The 19,336-nt window shown below is 49.1% G+C and overlaps 1 protein-coding gene and 1 long non-coding RNA gene across 13 annotated transcripts in view; one reads left to right on the top strand and one right to left on the bottom strand.

Moving 5' to 3' along the window:
- Nucleotides 1–19,336, bottom strand: part of ARHGEF9 (Cdc42 guanine nucleotide exchange factor 9) — a 212,301-nt gene that overhangs the window by 76,630 nt on the left and 116,335 nt on the right. The window lies entirely within an intron of this gene.
- Nucleotides 8,909–18,339, top strand: LOC141730838 (uncharacterized). Its single transcript, XR_012582551.1, has 3 exons — nt 8,909–9,027; nt 11,028–13,567; nt 13,990–18,339. It is a non-coding gene; the product is annotated as an uncharacterized LOC141730838 (long non-coding RNA).

Genomic DNA, 19,336 nt, shown 5'->3' with positions numbered 1-19,336 from the left:
CCTGGGGACCTCACACACCACAGTAATGACTGGGTGCTCGTTAGAGGCACGGGATGGTCCTGCAGATTGCCATGGGATCATCTGAGCCTCTTACAGGGGCACCTGGGGCAATGGAGAGCACAGGGGTGGCACTGCAGGGCTGTGTCACACCCCACCTTTGTCCTGGCTTCCAACAGTGACACTCCAGCTGGGATCTGATATCATGTTTGGATTCCCATCATTTTTGCCTCCTAAAAGCTGAGGGGACAGTGCTGGCTGGGAAGGCTGCCATTACAGGAAGGGAATTGTCACTGTGATATTTCATGAAAAATCCTTTTGCCAGGATTTCTTTTCCTGGGAAGCTGGGAAGCTTCAGCTTCTCCCTGTTTTCTTGTTTTGGAATGTGATTTGGAGAAGTGTTTATCTAATGTGTGAGTTGTTTTAATTTAATTACTATCTCAGTCCAGCTGTGTCGGGACTCTGGTCAGTCATGGGGTTTTTATTATTTTTTTCTTTTATAGCCTTCTAATGGAATTTTTTTTCTTTAGTATAGTTTTAGTATATTATTTTTTTAAATATAATATGATATGATATATGATATATATGATATATGATATGATATATCAGCCTTCTGAGAACATGGAGTCAATTTTTCATTTCTCACCTCATCCTGGGGATCTCACAACACCACAGTAATGACTGGGTGCTCGTTAGAGGCAAGGGATGGTCCTGCAGATTGCCATGGGATCCTCTGAGCCTCTTACAGGGACTGGCCAGATCAGCACAGGGATGGAAATGCAGCCTTCCACCTCTAAGCTGCTTTGCTCAGCTCAGCCTGGCCATGAATGAAGTCACGGCTGATGGCTTCTCACTTTTCATGGACAACAGCCAAGCTGTCCCTTCAACAGGAGTAACTCAAGGCTGGCTACAACCTCGTACCTCAGCTGGGCTTGGATGGCACTGCCACAGGATGGAAAGGTCAGATCAGGGGTTTTTCCAAGCCATCACCACATTCTGACCCAGGAGTTCCCCCCCAGCCCCCTGGGCTGCTCAGGAGCCAGCAGCAATGCAGGCACAGTGAGAACAGCCACGAGCATCCCCATCTTCCTGCTCCCATCTGCCAGCCCCACACCCTGAGAGAGGGGTGGGATGGGCAGGGACTCCACCAGGACACATCAGTGTCACCTCATCCTGTAGGGGGATGCAGTATGGGTAAATGAAGGTGGTATAGAACGTAATCTTATCCCCCAATGAGTTGCAGCTGGAGCAATTACTAAAGATTAGGAGCAGGCCTGATGTTAACAGGCCACACCTGTAGCTGATAAGAACAGTGGTATAAAAGAGTGGATTGGTGGCATCTGGAGTCAGATGGCTGCTGCAGGGACCAGGAAGAGTCTGTGCTTAGAGGAGCTGCCTACCAGAAATGTCAAGGAGGTACAAAACTCTGATGATATGGGACCCTTGCACTATAATGATAATAGAACTCTTGATATACAAGACAACATCATCCATTGTGTAACTGTCCCTTTCCCCTCTCTCCAGGTCATGCTGCACAGGACATGAGCAAGGGCTGTCCCTTCCCTGTCCCACTTCACCTCATCAGGGGCCACATTTGCTGCCTGCTGCACCTGGATGGTGCTGGAGAGATCAGCTCTGCACCAAGATAATTCTATTCAAAGTCTAGAGGGCAGAGCTGTCACAGATGAAGTATGTCTGTGTATTATCTGTTGGCAAACACGGGATGTAATGGCAGCCACTCAACTTAATGGCTCAAATTCCAGCTCCTCCAAAGGAGCCCATCGCCCTGCATGTAATCACAGAATGGATTTAAAAGTATAATTTCCATCCGAAAGGACCAGAGCTGGAGCAATATGAGTCATGCAGCTCCCTGTGCATTGGGAAACATGTCAGGAAGCCTGGGAATTTGTGAGCCCATTGCCATCTGTGTAGAAACTGGGCCGTGGACACGATTCCTCAAACCATTCCTGTGGCATCCCTGGGAGCCTGGAGGCTGCTGGGCCCCCACAGTTGGGCCTTTGCCTCTGCACCCAAGGGAGCATACACACCCTGAATCACAGCAATACAAATACTAAAGAGAAAGGCAATGGAATTAAAAGGCATCTCTCCCCATGTACCTATTCCAGCACTCCAGAGCTCCACAGTTACAGCTGCAAACTCAGCTCCATTTCTGCCATAACAAAATCATCTCCACAGCATAATTAGTGTGCTCGTGTTAAAATGGTACAAATGCAGGGGAAGAGGCATCCAAATATGATTTGTTTTTCAAGACAACATGATGTTTTCCCTGACTAATAGATTGGATTCATTAAGGAATAACAAGAGCCAAGCACCACTTGCAGCAAACCTTGCTGCTTTTAGCAGTGAATTATCCATCCCCAGATTGGTTTGCACACTATGCTTCTTTACCTGCTATGACTTGACAACCTTTTTTAGTCTAACCTGCCTACACATGGCTTACAAAATATCTCTTCTGTAACTACTGCTTAAAATCCTGCTTATTCCTAATTTCCTTAATGGCTCAATTAAGTCCCCAGCACTGTTCTGCTCTGGGACTGGATGACTTCCACATTCACAAGCAATTTTCAAGGTACTTGGACAGTTTGTGTGAGCAGGTATTTGCACTAGGATTTGCAACACTCTCTCGGGGCAAACATCTGAGTTGTCTGAAGGGGTTTTGAATGAATAATTTCCTGCGTTATCCACCATCCTCTAGAAATAACGCTCCATCTGTTCATGGAACAGTTCCCTTCTCTTACCCAGGCAGGAGGAAGGTCACGCAAGGGAAAGAAAAATTTGCACATCCCCAACGCCCTCCAACAAAACACAAGGCACGTACCTGGCCAAGGTCATTAAGCAGTCAGGGGAAGAAATACAGCTGTCAGGTTAAGGGGAGTGAGTAATCACCCAGTGCATCATTGCTGCGACAAGCACCCCGGGACACGGGCTGGAGTCACAACATGTCCTGTGCAATTAATCACTAATCACAACCTGCTACAGAGAAGGCAAATGGCAACTCCAGAGGTGAACCAAAATGTTACCTTCAAAACACCTAAGCTTAAAAAACCCCAAATCTGAAAAAACTCAACTGTCCAAGCTGAGGGAAAGGCAAATGGAGTGTGTATAAAATGCCTGGCAGCCTCTGGGCGGGAAGCAGCTCCTCTGGGCTGTGATTCACCCCAGAAGCACTGGCAGCAGCAGAGCCCATGTGAAGCTCATCTGTGGCTGCGCTGTTGTGGAAGATCTGCCCTTTCCCTGGCCTGTCCCACTGCCTGCTCTACAGAACCTGCAGTGGTTTCCATGAGAACAGCAGGGCTCTGCTCATCCTCCCTGGCTCCCTGTGCACAGCTCTGCCTGCCCTGGGCTCTCTCCTCCTGCATGTCTGGGATAAGCACTGGCAGTAAATTGGTCACTCACAGCAGCTGGATAGCCCTGGACCCAGGAGCACTCACAGTCACAGAGTTACCAAATCATTAAGGCTGGAAAACAGCTCTGAGGTCATCAAACCCAACCTTTGACCAGATGCCGCCACACCATGGAGTGCCAGGAAGGAATGGGTAAATGCAAGTGCTGCTCTGGCTTCAGCTCAGAAATGATCCAGGAGCCTCAGGGACCCTAACCCTAATCCTGCCCCTTAGTCACACCTCCAAAGCCTCTGGTGGAAAGGAACCTCCAGGAGCAGCTCTTGGATGGAAGTGATGCATTCCTGGGCGGGAGCATCTGATCCATCCCCCACAATGCCCAAATTGCAAAGGTTCTTGCTGTTCCCTGCTTGGACAGGGCAGGGAGAGGCTGGGATTTCCCTCCTGCACCCAGCTGAGCACAGCCAGCCCAGTGTGAGGCTCTGTCCTTACTGAGGAGTGACACCAAAGTCCATGGGAGCTCCTGGGAGCCCATGTCCATCAAACACCTTGGGCTCTTCCCTCAAGGAACACCAACCCTGGTGGCTGATGGACAGTTCCAGTGCTGCTCTCCATTTCTAGAGCAAACCTGGAGTAAAGCATGAATGGCAGTCCAGGAGGTTGGCACACACAGGTACAGAGAGATTTGAGAGCACACAGAGCTTGGGTCTGCATTGAAACGTGCCCAAATGGAGCTGTCAAGGCTGAGGCCAAGGAATTCCCATCCAAGGATCCACTCAGGCTCAGCCTCAGCTATTCCATATATTATCTGCCTGGCAAGCAGTATACACTCAATTATATCCAGTCTATAATTATTATTCCTTTCAGACTCAGGTTTTCCCAGTGCAGAACATGGAAAGGATGCCTTAAAGGATTGGTACTTCTAGGACAGGAATACCCAGGGAAGAGACCAAATAACAAAGGTGGGAGATTCTGACCTAATGGGAAATCTCCAGCTCTTCTCAGTGTGATTTTTTTTTTCAGTTAAAAGCAGAAGCTGAGTGTGTGAGCTTCCCTCAGATGTTCCATGGTGTGTCCAGGTCATACCAACCACACTAAGGATGGGACAAGCATGGCAAAGGGATCCACCCAGGGAATTCACAGGGATTTGCAATGCAGTACCACAGGAGATTACATTCACTGATAGTGAAATATGCCCAGATCCCTGAAATAAAACTTTAGCTAGAGTTATTTTGACTAATTGCTGAAAATTAGAGCATGTACCCTCACTGCTCTGCAGCCCATTTCACTCCTCTCTCTATCACTGGAGCAATTTCCAAATATTCCCAAGGCTATGCCAAGTCCTGCCCACTCTCAAATGTGCCATCATTAAGAACTGATTTTGCTCTTTGAAGGCATCCAAGATGTTCTCTCCAGGAAAGTGCTTGCTAAGTACCCTCCTGAAGACATCTGTAAGGAATTTTTACTACTGGCCTAGATATTTATTTCACCTGGAAGAATTAAGTGGCTCTAAGGAGCTTTTAGTTGAAGTAAATCCTCATTTAAACAAGCCCCAGGAAAGTGGACAGGGAGTTCCAATTGCCTCATTTGCTTTTGTTTTATGACCCACTCAGAAGAAAAGAAACAGGGAAGATGGAATGTGATCAGTGCCTCCCAGGTTTCTGTTGCTATTCCACACCTCACTCCTCAGTGCTCTTCTCTCCTCCAGCACTGCCATGGAAACAAGAAATTCTCCTACTCTCACAAATTTGCACAATCATTTTTGTGGTCAGTGCTGCTCAAGAAACGAGCTGCCTTCCTGGAACTGCACAGCTGGGGCAGCCAGGGTGTGCATCCGGAGGAAGAGCTTTGGAAAAGAGAAACTGGAGACGTGGCCAGTGGCAATAGGGGTGGGATGGGCAATGGGGCCAGTGCCTGCATGGTCAGGCCTGATGGACAAACCCCTTCTCCTTCCTGTTTCATCTGTAATAGCTGGAGTCAGGCAGAACCTGGGCATCCCAAAAGCATGGAGAGGTTCTTCCTTGGGTTTATGCTGGGTTGGTTCCCTGGCTCACATCCTGTGTTTCCTGGAGCTGGCACAGGTGGGAGAGGCTGTCCCAAGTCTGCTGTTACCCCACAGGAGATGGCATGGTTTCCACACCAACATGATGGAAAAAAGGATAATTTCCCCTCCAGTTCAGCTGCAGTCTTTGATAACCTGGATCACAGCCTGAGTCTGCTGTCACACAGGTTTAGGATCCTGTGATGCAGCACAAAGCAATAAAAAACAAGTGCAGAAACCAAAGCCAACATTTGCTGTGGTCTTTGATAGCTTTCCATGTCCATGGCAGTGTGGAAGAGGTGATGCTCTCCCTGACATTCTCTGCTGATATCAAACAGACAAACCTTGGGAATGCATCTGAGAGCTGAGAAACAGCTGATAAACAGGAAGGAAACTCATTCCAACCCCAAATTCAATGGGAAAGATGCTCCCAGGGCCAGGAATCACAGGAGCAGCAGTGGCATGGAGTCAGAGAGGAGCTGGGAATGCACTGAAATGAGAGCAAGATCCATGGGAGGCTGCAACATTCCCTCCTCCATGGCTTGTTCTGCACCAAGCAACTCATTCCAGACAGATATCGACAGCGTGGGAGGCATTCAGAGAAAAAGCAACAAATTTTATCAGAGGTTCTGCAAGGATTAATACCCAGGAAAAGATTAAACCCGTTAAAAGCTCAGCTAAACTCCCATTTCAGAGCCTGCTAACACAGCTTCAATGGTTCCAGAGAGGTATTAGTTATGTATAATGGGGAGAGCTGGGAGTCTGAAATGGAGAAAGGCTCCATTTTAACCATCTGAAAGGAAAACACCAACAAAGGATTTCAAACAGAGGATCAGCAAGGTGAGAAATGTAAAATCAATTAAAGAATTTTCCCAAGGCAGTCCAGGAAGGCTGGAGGGAGCAGAGCCAGGGAAGAGCCCCTCTCTGCACCAGGAACCAGAACTCTCCAAACCATGAGAGCTCTGGATCCACCTACCCCAGCGGCCCCAGCCTCCCTCCTGGAAGGAACACAGTGCTGCCAAAAACGTGAGGCAATTCCTTCAAATCCATCCTTCTTTGGCTGTCTGGGTGTTCAACCTCACCTTTTTCCACCCTTCTTGGAATTCACTTGTCCCAAAAAGTACCCAAGTACTTGGACACATCCTCTCTGTCTCCTTAAAAAGGCAAAAATAATCCCATCCCTGTTATTTATTACACTCCTTGGAAATGTAGCTCCTCAAATCACCAGCCAGTAAATCCAGAGGACATTTGTCAATGTTTCAAAGCACTTTAGTGCCCAAAATAGCCTTAATTAAGTAAGACTAGATATAAATACCAGAGGATATTGCAATAAAGGTGTCCACATTATCACCAGTGCCAGCTTAGAGCACTATTGCACTGGACAAAGCCCCTGGGGTCACTCAGAGGAAGAACTGGGAATAATTTTTGCACTTAGAGCTGGAGGAATTGAAATCCAGATTAGGTGCTGAATCTGCTGAATGAAGGCTTTGGCACAGGTGTGCTCAGGGAGCAGCAGCTACCCAAGGGAAAGGAAGGTTTTCCTGGATTCAGCATTCCTGTTTCACAAGGGAATGGAAAGAGAAAATAAAAGCACCTGCTTCTCTGTGAGCTCTGGACACTGGGAACACATTTTCCAGGAGCTCCTGAGTCCATCCAAAGCTGCTGTCTCAGGTGTGCACAGGCTGGGGGCACCTGTGGCTACCCAAGGGGACCTGTGCACGCTGTCCCCTGGCACAGGACCTCAGGACACGCTTCCTGGGGGGCACAGGTCTGGCACAAGGAAAGGCACAAGCTTGCTGTGCCCAGAGACCAGGAGAGGATGAAATCTCATGGGAGAACCTCCATCAGTCCTTTTGCTGTTAGTTCTGCTGCACATGTGGGGAAACGAGGATTCCTCGGAGCTGCTGGGGATGGCAGCACTGTCCCCACTCAGACCCTGGTCTCCAGCCAGGGACATGCACCAGAGCAGCCAAACCCATAACCAATCAGCCAAAACCAAAGCTGTTCCTGCTGACGGCACCCCAGATTCTCCTGCAGCAGCCCCAGTGTAACACCCACTCCATCCTGGAGCCACAGCCCCAGGGAAAACCCCTCAGTTCCCCACCTGCCAATGTCTGACCCCCCAAGTGCCAACAGCTGAGACTCCAGGACCTCTTGGTGCTGAAGGCAGCAGAGAGTTTGGAAATCTCATTAAGAGCCCTGAAGCACAGTCATTATTTCCCAGGGCTCCTTTTGGCTGCAGGTAATTGCTGCAGGCACACAGGACCGAGGCAGGCAGCTGGGGATCACAACTCTCACCAAGGTTTGTCAGGTCGTGGCCATCACCACGCAGGAACTGGTGAGCCACAGCTCCAGCTCATTAAAACTGCAGGAGCAGAGCATTCAGCAGGTCTGAGCACAATTACCCAAGGGAGAATTTTGCCAGGACGCTGTGACTTAGCCCAGTGCTTTGTGCACAAAGTGCTGAAGGGGTTTAATTGTCACCGCTGATGGGAGCCCAGGTTGTGACTCATCCCCAGCACACAGGGGCTGCTTTCCCACTCCTGATTCACTTCCAAGGCCACCACTCCACCACCAGGACCACGCTGGGAAGGGGCAATGTCCTCTGCATCTCAGGACACCAGCCTGGATCCATGGTTTCCCCTTGGGCCCATCTCTAACAGCTACCAGGGCAAATGGAGACAGAGCCAGCAGAGGGGGCTGGAATTTGGGAGGAGTTCTCAGGAACTGGAGGTTTTTTCCTGACATAAAATAATGTAGTCTTTAAATGTGCATTTTCTGATTCCTTCAAGCATTTAACTTCTAAAATGGACTTGGACTTTATTTAATCTTTTAAACACCAAAAAAACCCGAGTTAAAATGTCATAACAAGACGAAAAAAAAAGGAACCATGCTGGGAAGGGGCAATGTCCTCTGCATCTCAGGACACCAGCCTGGATCCATGGATTCCCCTTGGGCCCATCTCTAACAGCTACCAGGGCAAATGGAGCCAGAGCCAGCAGAGGGGGCTGGAATTTGGGAGGAGTCCTCAGGAACTGGAGGTTTTTTCCTGACATAAAATAATGTAGTCTTTAAATGTGCATCTTCTGATTCTTTCAAGCATTTAACTTCTAAAATTGACTTGGGCTTTATTTAATCTTTTAAACACCAAAAAAAACCCCGAGTTAAAATGTCATAACAAGAGAAAAAAAAAAGGAACAAAAAAGCGTAACTGCTTGAGTTATGCTCTTAGACATTTGTCAGGATAATTTTATTCCTTCCAAAACACAAACCCTTTCCAAATGGTGAGCAAGGTTTCAGTCTGAAAGCTGCAAGGTCAGAGTAACACAGGTTTGTGTTATGTGAATGAGCTCCATCCCCACACACACCTTTGGAGTGGCCATTCCCAACTCTTCCCCCCAGATCAATCCTGTCAAATTAATTCATCAGCAAGGACAGATTTTTTTTCCCTGGCTACTGTGCGTTAATTAGTGCAAGGGTTGCCATGGCAACCCAGCAACACTCGTTAGCACCACAGAGCTCCCCATGCTGGAGTGAACGTGGGCAAGAGAGCAGCAACAGCCAGAGCTGGGGACGTGCTGCAGCCAGATTGGCTCTGATGGAGGCTCTGACGTCCCTCTGCTCAGTGTAAGTTGGGAAAACTTCTAAAAACATGGATATTGCAAGGATCTGTGGTGGTGGGACAGGGAAGAATGGCTTTAAGCAGAAGGAAATTTGATTTAAAGGGAATATTGAGAAGAAATTCTTCCCTGTGAGTGGTGAGGCACAGGGTGCCCAGAGCAGCTGGGGCTGCCCCTGGATCCCTGGCAGTGCCCAAGGCCAGGCTGGACAGGGCTTGGGGCAGCCTGGGATGGTGGGAGGTGTCTCTGCCCATGGCAAAGGGTGGCACTGGATGGATTTTAAGGTCCCTTCCAATCCAAATCCTTCTGGGACTCTGTGACATCAGGACCAGTTACTCTGAGGGTCAGAGCTTGTGGAGCACAAGCTCCGTTCTCCTGATGTTTTAACAAATACAATTTAGGACCCTGGCAGGAATCAAAGTGAAGCAAAACAGGTTAAGCTGAGAGTGTATGAAAAAAGCTCAGGCATGTGCCCAGCCCCAGGCACTCACTGCAAATAGTTATCAATAATTATCAATAAACCTTGTCCAGCTGAAAGCCTGTGGCACAAACTGCTGTCAGCAGCAGGCTGAGCCATGGCAGTGAGCAGGCTGCTCTGGAGGGTCCCAAACACCCCCTGCCTGGAGGGATCTCCACTCCCAAGCCTCCATTCCTCTGGACCAGACACTCCTCGTTGCTGGGATCATCCACAGCTGCTGGTTCCTTGCCCTGAAGCAGTTCTGCTCAGCAGCTCTGTCCTCAGAGCACTCACAGGGCAGCTCCTGCTCCACCAGCACCCAGGCAAGGCTCTCTGTGCTCACCTGCAGACACAGCCTTCATTGCCCTGTGGAATTCCACTCCTGTGCAATGCTGCCCATCAGTCTGCCCAGTCCTGTCCCCATGACATTTTCTGAAAAATCCCTTTGCCAGGATTTTTTCTCCTGAGAAGCCTCAGAAGAGAAATGTAAATGATATTATCTGATCGCCTCTCTCTGTGTTTTGCGGCTTTGGAATGTGGCAGGTGCATCTTTGATTGGTTCCATGTGAATTGTTTTTACTTAATGACCAATCCCAGTCCAGCTGTGTTGGACTCTCTGGTCGGTCATGGGTTTTTATTATTCATTCTTGTTTTAGCCTTCTGATGGATCTTTTCTCTTTCTTTAGTATAGTTTTAGAATATGATATTATTGATGTGATATAATATAATATAATATAATATAATATAATATAATATAATATAATATAATATAATATAATATAATATAATATAATATAATATAATATAATATAATAATCAGCCTTCTGAGAATTCGGAGTTAGATTCTCATTTCTCACCTCATCCTGGGGACCTTCACAACACAGTCCCACTGAGGCTGCCCCACTGTTTGCCACAGGGCATTCATCTCTCCTGGAAATCTGTTTCCTAATCCATCCTTGAATCACACTTTGCTCTTTCCTGTCCGTGTCAGCTCCCTGCCAGCCTTTGATGCCCTGGAGGGGCCAGGCTGTGTCCTGGGCATGGCTGGAGCTGCAGCAGCCTCTCCCTGCTGCCCTGCACTGCCAGGGACCACATCAGCCCTGCTGCCTGCCCAGCTGGAACCCTGGGAATGTTCCTCATCCTCCTCTGCAGGAACGTTTAAGGCTTCAACCACCTCTCTAAATAGTCCACTTTCACCATCTGGGTAAAATTAAACCCAAATCTCAGCACAGTAATGAGGAAGGTATTTCAGAAGCAGAACAAGATCCCAGCTTCCTCCAGCCAACAAGACCTGAAATAAAGCAGGATTTGCCTGCACTTTGCTGAGCCAGCTCCTGAGGAAGGCAAGGCCAGGTGCTCACCAGGTCAAGGCACATTCTCCTCTCCTCCACTTACTGGGAGAGAAAGAATTTTGGCTTTTCCATCATGTGAAATAGTAGAGCCCACCCTGCTGAGGGCAACCACCTCCCCTGCACCTACAAACACCTCACAAGGAAGGAGGAGCCAGATGTGACATTTTTAACCCTTTTCCCTTTTTTTCTCTGAATAAGGATGCACATGGCTTGTGTCAAATCCTGAAGAAGGACCAGGGAACCAGCCCTGAGCATGTCCCTGCAGAAGTGTGGTGGCTTCCCACATAATCCCCCCTCCAAACACCTCCTCCCACTCCAGGACTGCTTCCCACTCTGCAGATCCTCCTCTCTCACAGCACAGCACAGCTGTGGAGTGAGAACCAACCCACACACCTCTGGATTCTAAGGGAAAGAAAGGGAGGTTCAGGTTCACCAGAGCAAGTTATGTGGGCAAGCTCAGCTTCTCCAGGAGTACCCCCATTAAGAAAATTGAATTTCATCAAGCCGTTAAAGCAATCAAGCTGAAAAAGATCCCCATTGCCAAGTCTCTCCAGCCCTTCACATAATTTTCTAGCAATCCACCCGCAGGAGTTTTTCTCATCTTGAATAAATAGTCATTTTTGCACCTAAGGGAAGACGAAAACATTTTCTATACTTTAAACCTTCTCTGGCATCTCCATCAAGCTCAAATCCCTCCTCAAAATACCCTCCAAACTCTGGGGAAAAACATTTGTGCCTTGTGCTAAAAGCTCCAGAAAGTTTCCTTCACAGGCTGATGTTTGTGCAGTGACTCGCTCTCCTCTTACATAAACCAAGGGCCCAAAAAAGACACAAACAGTGAGGAACAGAAATGCTAAACCAAGGCTGGTCTCCAAAGCCCAACTGAATGGGAAACTTACAACAAGAGGGACTCAGCTTCTGGAAAAACAACTTTGTGACAGCACAGAGCATCTGCCATGCCCCTGTGCCTGCTGCTCCACCTCAGGTCAGAGGGACTCAGAGCTTTCATGTCACACAGTCCAAGTGCACAGAGCCCTCCTCAAACCAAGGGCGCTAATTGTATTAATGAAGGCTTAAGGTCAGTACATCCCCATCAAGCCCAAATTGCTGTTGCCTGAATTAACAGTTCTCCCTCCGTCCAGTTTCAGGCAGATGGGAATCCAGAAAGCACCAGTGGAGCTGGGAAATCAGTGTCAATATGTTACATCCAGTAGATTTAATTTTTGGGTTTTAGGAGAGTGAATGAGATCAGGGTTGGATCTTCTTGTGCCAGGATAGGATTGGGTTACCTACTCCTGCAGGATTCCTGGTAAAGGGAAGAATAACAAGGGAGATCAAGAATTAAGGGGAATGAAGAAAGTAGACATGTCATCCAAATTTGCAACAAGATATGACTATACTTGGATAATTCCCAGGCATTTTGTGAGTATCCAAGCCAAAAATAATTCCAGGAAATATAATAAACATGCACAGAGCCCCAAGGGCCAGAGCCATGCACTACCAGCCCTGTACATGCAGAGGTGCAGGTACAGCCCACACACAATGCCATGATCTGATTCCAGCTGCTTCAGGCCATAATTCCTTCTACAAAGTGAGACTTATGGACTTTCTATGTCTTTATCACAGAGAGAACCCAAAAACTCCTGTGAACTGCTCAGTGGGTGTGGGTGTGCAGTTCTGCCTGCCAGAGCCAGCCCTGGATGAGCCCAGGGGCATTAACACCCTTCCCTGGCCTCTCCCCTTGGAGCCCGAGCTGTGTGTCACCCCCAGAGCTCTCAGCCCAGATGGAGCTGCTGTGAGTGAGGCCAGGAGCTGCCCAGGAAGGGCTGGGGCCAGGCAGGCAGAGGTTAAAGCAGAGGAACACCATGTGAGGAGCTGCAGGCGCCGTCAGTGGCCTCAGCAGCGCTCAGATCCAGTGACCTGACACAGCACAGCTGCTCTGGGTCCCCAGCACAGATCTGAGGATCTGCGAGAATCCCTTCCCTCCTGGAACCCACTGGAGTGCTGCTGTGCCCAGGCTCCTGCAGCTCTGGAACACCTGGAAATGTGGGAAGCTCTAGGCCTGCCAGTCTCCAGGAGTGATTCTTGCTCTGGTGTCTAACCTGGGAACGCTGAATGCCACCAAAACTGAGCTCAAAGAGATAAGGGACATGCTTGGGGAGAGAGCACCGAGAAGCAGCACAGCAAAACCAGCCACATGCCCACAGCCCTTCCCTGCAGCTCCTCAGCTCTGCCTCAACCATTACTGCTGCTCCAGTGCCTCTCCGAGCTACCAAACGTGTCTGTGAGCCTCCACTGCAAACCTCCTGGGTAAGAGATGGAGCACCCCCTGATCCTTCCCTCCAGGAGTTAATGCCTTTCATTTGGCCAGATTGGATGCTCTGCCCCTCTCCAAGCCCCCCGTGTTGGGCAGGCACAGCTTTGAGCCCCCCAAGCTGGGGCTGCAGCTCCGTGTGTGCTGCCAGCTCAGCTCTCCCCTCATCTCCCCTCACTGCTCTTCCTAGGTGCTCTCTCCAGCAGCTTTCATCTGAGCATTGTCCTGCACTGGGAGCTGCAGCGCTCTTGTGTCAGAGCTTTCCTGGCAAGGCAGATTTATCCTGATGCATGCAAATGATGCCAGCATGCAGGAACTTGCTTCGGACAGAACCGGGAGTTTGCAGTGCGAGGCTGCTCTGGAAATGTCACTGTGCAGGATCCGAAGGGGCCTCCACCACCTCCTCATTGCCAAGGCCATCAAGGTGTGTGCAATGCTTCCTCCACCTGGGTGAAAACACTCACAGAGTCATCCATCCATCCATCCATCCATCCATCCATCCATCCATCCATCCATGGATCCATCTGTCCATCCATCCCTCCATCCATCCATCCATCCATCCATCCATCCATCCATCCATGGATCCATCTGTCCATCCATCCCTCCATCCATCCATCCATCCATCCATCCGTCCATCCATCCATCCATCCATCCATCCATCCATCATCATCCATCCATGAATCCATCTGTCCATCCATCCATCCGTCCATCCATCCATCCCTCCATCCCCCATCCATCATCCATCCATCCCTCCATCCATTCCTCATCCATCCCTCCATCCATCCATCCATCCATCCATCCCTCCATCCATTCCTCATCCATCCATCCCTCTCTCATGTTTTCCAGGCTCACAGAGAACATCCCAGCCATGAGGCAGCAGCACTGTGCCTGTGTCTGGCCTCCCTCAGGGCTGCAAAGCATCACTGGGCATTACTTAGCTACAATTCCAACCCCAAAATGCACCAAATTTCTCCAAAAGAAGAGACATACAGCACACAGTACTGTACAGAAGACAAGTACAGTACACAGCTCAGCAGGTCACAGATACACGAGCTGCTACCCACCCTGCATTTTCAGCTTCTGAGCACTTCACAACATCTCATCCTAAATTCCTTGCTTCAACCAGCACAAAAAGTCCTCCAGCACCTCAAATGTTTAACAGAAATTAAGCTCCACACAACACAACGTTCTCCCATACCCTCCTAAACTTGTTTTTTTCCCCACTGCAAACCCAGTGCAGCAGGGCTGTCAAGCACAGAGTGAGCCTAAGAATTCTAAAGAAAAATACAGAAACTGAAAAAAACTTAAAAGAAAAATGAAACTGAGAACTGGGTTCCCCCAGCTGGACAACAAGGAAAGCACCTGGTGTCCATGGGAAAGCTGTCATGGCCCTGCAATTCCCTCCCTGCAGTGCCCCAGGCAGTACCAGGAGTTTTTAAATCACTGTTACCTCAACCATCCTCTTTTTATTTGGGCCTTGCAGAAGGGAGATTTCTCTCTGTTATTTTTAAACTGGAGCCCTTACAGATGCCAACCTTTGCAGCCCAGCTGGCAGCTGGGATGGTGCCCGTGGGAAGGCACCAGAGCCATGCCTGGAGCCCTGGGCATGCTCAGCCTCCTGTGGCACAGCTCTGGATGAAAAGGAGCTTTCCTTGCTTTGCTCCACTCCCCATGCTCAGTGCTGGAAAGAATTCCAGACTCAGGGACCCAAGGGACATTCTGCAGAGAAAACCGTGGGCAGCTGATACATCAGGGTAATTCTGGAACTGAAAGCTGGAGGGACTTTCCTTTATTTTGGCTTTTTTGAGTGTTTTTTTAATGTCCTGAGTGAAATTCTGTTTTTTTCAGAAGTGCCTCTGGAAAATTATCAACAGAGATTTGCTCTGAGCTTTTGAGCTCCTGTCTGCAGTAGTCTGCAAACACTGATGGAAGATTTTTTGTGTCTGTGTGTGCGCCTTGGTTCTGAAGGACCATGAGTGGGATGAAGGTCCCACAACAGCAATTCCTCACTCAGCTTCCATTCACTGCTTGAGAGTTTGGCACAGAATCCACTGAGGGCCCAAAGAAAGGGTGCACACACCTCCAAAAGCTCTGTGCCATCCAGACCTGCCCTCTCAGAGCTGTGCTGCTGACACAGGAAGGACGTTGCCTCTCCCTGCAGCAGCCACAGACATCAGCCACAAGCCTGGAGAGGAGCAGAGCAGCCTCACAAATTATCAAACTCAGAGGAAACCATGCTTAAATCCAGCTGGGAGACAGAAGGCCAAGGAGGCGTGCAGGTGGATGGTAAACCAGCCAAAATGTTGGTGTTGTGGTGAGCTCCAGCCAGGCTGAAAGGGCACATCCTCCACCAGGGAGGAACAGCAGCCTGGCCAGGGCTCCCTGCAACCTTGGATTGACCTTTCCCATTTCCCATCACACAGGATCTCAGAGTGTGCAGCATTCCACACAGTGGAAGAACATTTCACCCCAGAGCAGCTCCCCATGCTCAGCCCCCTCTCCCCCACACAACCTGGCCAGCAGGTTTTCCTTGGCAGGTCAGGTTTGAATGGACACCATTCAATCAATCCCTGCTTCCAAACAAAGCTCAGCTCCCCGGGCCAAGCTGGGAGCGCCGCCCCAGAGCACGTGGATGATCCCACAGCCCCTGCAGAGGAGTTAACAATTGAAAAGGAAGACCCTGGGGTGTGCAGCAGCACCAGCACCCGTCCCTCCCCAGGCTGGCAGAGCCATTCCTCCCAGGAAAGCCTCTCTGCCCCCACAGGCTTCAGCCCAGGCACTCCTTTGATGCTTCCTCCCAAACCCTGACACCAGGATTGTGGACGTCAGGAGAAGATGGGATCTTAACTGAGAGACAAGGTGAGCACTTTCTGCATTTCCATTGCATTTTCCATTGCATTTCCTACCTGTGTCCTTCTGTGGGCAGCCCTGTGGCATTCCTGGAACAGCTTTGGGATAACACAGCCAGACCTGAGTGAAATCACTCTTCCTTCTCACATCTTCCTCCTGATTTCTGTGTTCTAAACACACACCAGCCCTGAGCAGCCACTACTAGAGGGTGAAGGCTGCTCACTCTCTGCCTCTGCAAGGGACCAGCCTCAGGGATGGGGGGTTTGGAGTGATGCCTCAGGTTTTAACTTTTCTATTTTTCACATTCTGTGCTGTTTTGGTGTGTGGGTCTGGGCTTCATATGAGGGGATGGTGAGCTCTGTGCACAGAGCAGGGAGACAAAACAATTCCTGCTCCAGCTGGGACCAAGGACAAATGATCCAAATCTCAGCCCAAGAGCACAAACAAGAGAAAAACAAGAAGGATGGGACTTGATAACCTAAAGCTGGAATTGGACAATGAACTCCAACATGCAAATGGAGCAGAACTGATAAAGTGAGAGATCCCCTGACTGGTTGGGATTTTGTAACCATTTTGGGTTGTGCTGCCCAAGCTGGATCTATTGAAGCCTCTTAATAAATCCCTGCTTTATTCTTTAGCTCTGTCCAGCCTCGGCTCTAGGTCAAGCTTTGCAAGGTATCAGGAGGAAAAAAGTCTTGGAGCAAAATATTCTCAGCTCAGACTCGTCATAAGGCAACACTGGAAAAGGGGAGGTGCTATGGGATCCCTAAAAAACCTCACATCTGCATGAACAGCAACAAATTATTCATCAATGAGAGGAAGGGTGAAGACCCAAAACTCCTGTGGCAATGTCCTGCAGCCTCTGAGAGCTCATGTGAGCTTCCTGCAGGAGAAATGCAGCCACATGCTTGTGCCACCTCAGGGAATTTGGGGTGTGAAGGAAATACAGGAATATTTATTCTGCCTGCTCTTCCCAAAGGCCACAGACAGCTACACAGAAGGGATGCTGCTCACCCTGTAAACACACAGAGATTCGGGAGCAGAATTCCAGGAAACACTGCAGGGCACAGAGCATCCCACCTGCAGAGAGCACAGCACCAACATCCTCTGCCTGCTGCAGCAAGCTGGGCAAAGTTCACTCAGGAATGAAGAAAAAAGGAGATAAAAGACAAGCCTGGCATCCCAGAGGAGGAAACAGCCCAGTGTCACGGAATTCTGATGTTTAAACCATTAGGGGCTTTGGATTTTCAGACACAGAGTAAAATTCCAGCTACAGAAAACCATCCCTGCTGCTGCATTTTGGGACTTCTCTCTAGGTCTGGTACAAATTCTGCCACCCCCCAGACATCAGGAAACATCAGCTGTAAACAGCTGCCAGGTCTCCTCTATCCACAGAGGTTTGTATTCCCTCAAACTCCCAAATAACAATATATTTTGTTACACTGGCCAAAAATAACCTTGAAAATATGCAAAGAGTTATGATTTCTGACCTTCAAAATATTGTACTTGTGACATTTTACTTTGTTATTCCAGCCATGGACAAATGGTTCTGCTAAAATATCTGTCACAAAGCAGTCCCCTATGCCCAGACCACAATAATCTTTTTAGCAACTAAAAAGGTTCTGCTAAACCATTATGAACTTAACTCCAGGCAGGAAAGAAATGGAAGAGCTGGAGCACCAAGGCAGCAGCTATTCTTGTTAAATTGGTCTCAATTTTTCAAGGATCCTGTTGAACATTATAGAGGTCACAGCCTGCACCACTGTGAAAACCTAAGAAGTCTCTAAAACCCACCGAGTTTAATAAGGAATGCCATATTCCCAAATTGCCTCAAATGTTTTACAGGGTATTATGACTTCCAGTTTTATAGGTCCAAAACACTAACCAGATAAAAAGTCTATTTCCTCCAGATTTTCAAGGTTCAGTTTTTAAAAGGCCAGAGGCACAAACTGTTCCTGTGAGCCAGGGAAGCCTCAGCCATCAGCTTCCATCACAGACCCAGCTGTCCTTCCCAGCTCCCAGGGCTTGTCCTCCCAGTGCCCAGGAGCTGGTTACCATGCTAACCTGGTGCCATTTACATTTCCCAGTGCCCAGGACTTGGTTCCCAAGCTAACCTGGTGCCATTTGCTTTTCCCAGTGCCCAGGAGTTGGTTCCCATGTTAATAACCTGGTGCCATTTTTCCCAGTGCCCAGGACTTGGTTCCCATGCTAACCTGATGCTCAGGAGTTGGTTCCCAAGCTAATCTGGTTCCATTTGCTTTTCCCAGTGCACAGGAGTTGGTTCCCATGCTAACCTGGTGCCATTTACATTTCCCAGTGCCCAGGACTTGGTTCCCATGCTAACCTGGTGCCTTACATTTCCCAATGCCCAGGAGTTGGTTCCCATGCTAACCTGGTTCCATTTTCCCAGTGCACAGGAGCTGGTTCCCATGTTAACCTGGTGCCATTTAGTTTTCCCAGCTTTCCTCCTCACAGAACCATGGAATGGTGTGGCAGCACCCAGCTGGTCTGTGTCACCAAAGGAAGGAGGATTGCAAAGAATGGTTTGGCTTGGAAGGGACTTTAATTTTCATCTTCCTCAAGCCATGGGCAGGGACACTTTAAACCATCCCAAGGTGGTCCAACCTGGCCTTGGACACCTGCAGGGATCCAGGGGCAGCCACAGCTTTTCTGGGCAACAATGTTCCCAATGTCTGAAGCTCTTTTTGTATTTTTGAGATAAAACTTCTCCTACAAATCTGAAATCACCTATCATGGGACACTTCAAGCTGAAGAGCATCAGATGACGGACCTCAGGATCCCAGGGAATCATGGTGCCACTTTCCTGAGCTGTACAGTTTCCCTAAACCTCCTCCATGGAGGTTCCTATTTCCCATGAATGGACTAAGGTGATTTATTGTTTTCTTCTCCCTGCTGCCCTGTGGCCATGCTGCTCTTCCCTGGCAGCCTGAAGCCCTGCCCAAGGCTGTGCCACCAATCTGCTGGTGACACCACAGGCAATCCCTGGGCTGAAGGCAGCTCCACTGACAAGGATCCTTGACCAGGATCTGCACACAGGGAGGGACAGGAGCTGCGGCAGGGATGGTGCTGCTGGTCCTGTCCAGCTGGACTGAAGCTGGGACATTCCCTGGGGTCAAACAGGGCCTTTCCAGGCACCACCAGTGCATTTACACTTTTCATCTACTCAATGCCCAAGCTGTAAAATTTCATCTTTCTTCCTGTGCTGCCCTTCCCTCCCAGATTAATTTCATTAATAGCTCTTTTTATGGACACTATAAAGCACCATTCCACATTTGGGCAGTGTTCAAGAGGACAAATTCCTACAGGGACCTTCTGGGGCCTG

Source organism: Zonotrichia albicollis, chromosome 14 (genome assembly GCF_047830755.1).
Source record: "Zonotrichia albicollis isolate bZonAlb1 chromosome 14, bZonAlb1.hap1, whole genome shotgun sequence".
NCBI classification, from domain to species: Eukaryota; Metazoa; Chordata; class Aves; order Passeriformes; family Passerellidae; genus Zonotrichia; species Zonotrichia albicollis.
This window is presented reverse-complemented; position numbering and strand designations above follow the sequence as displayed.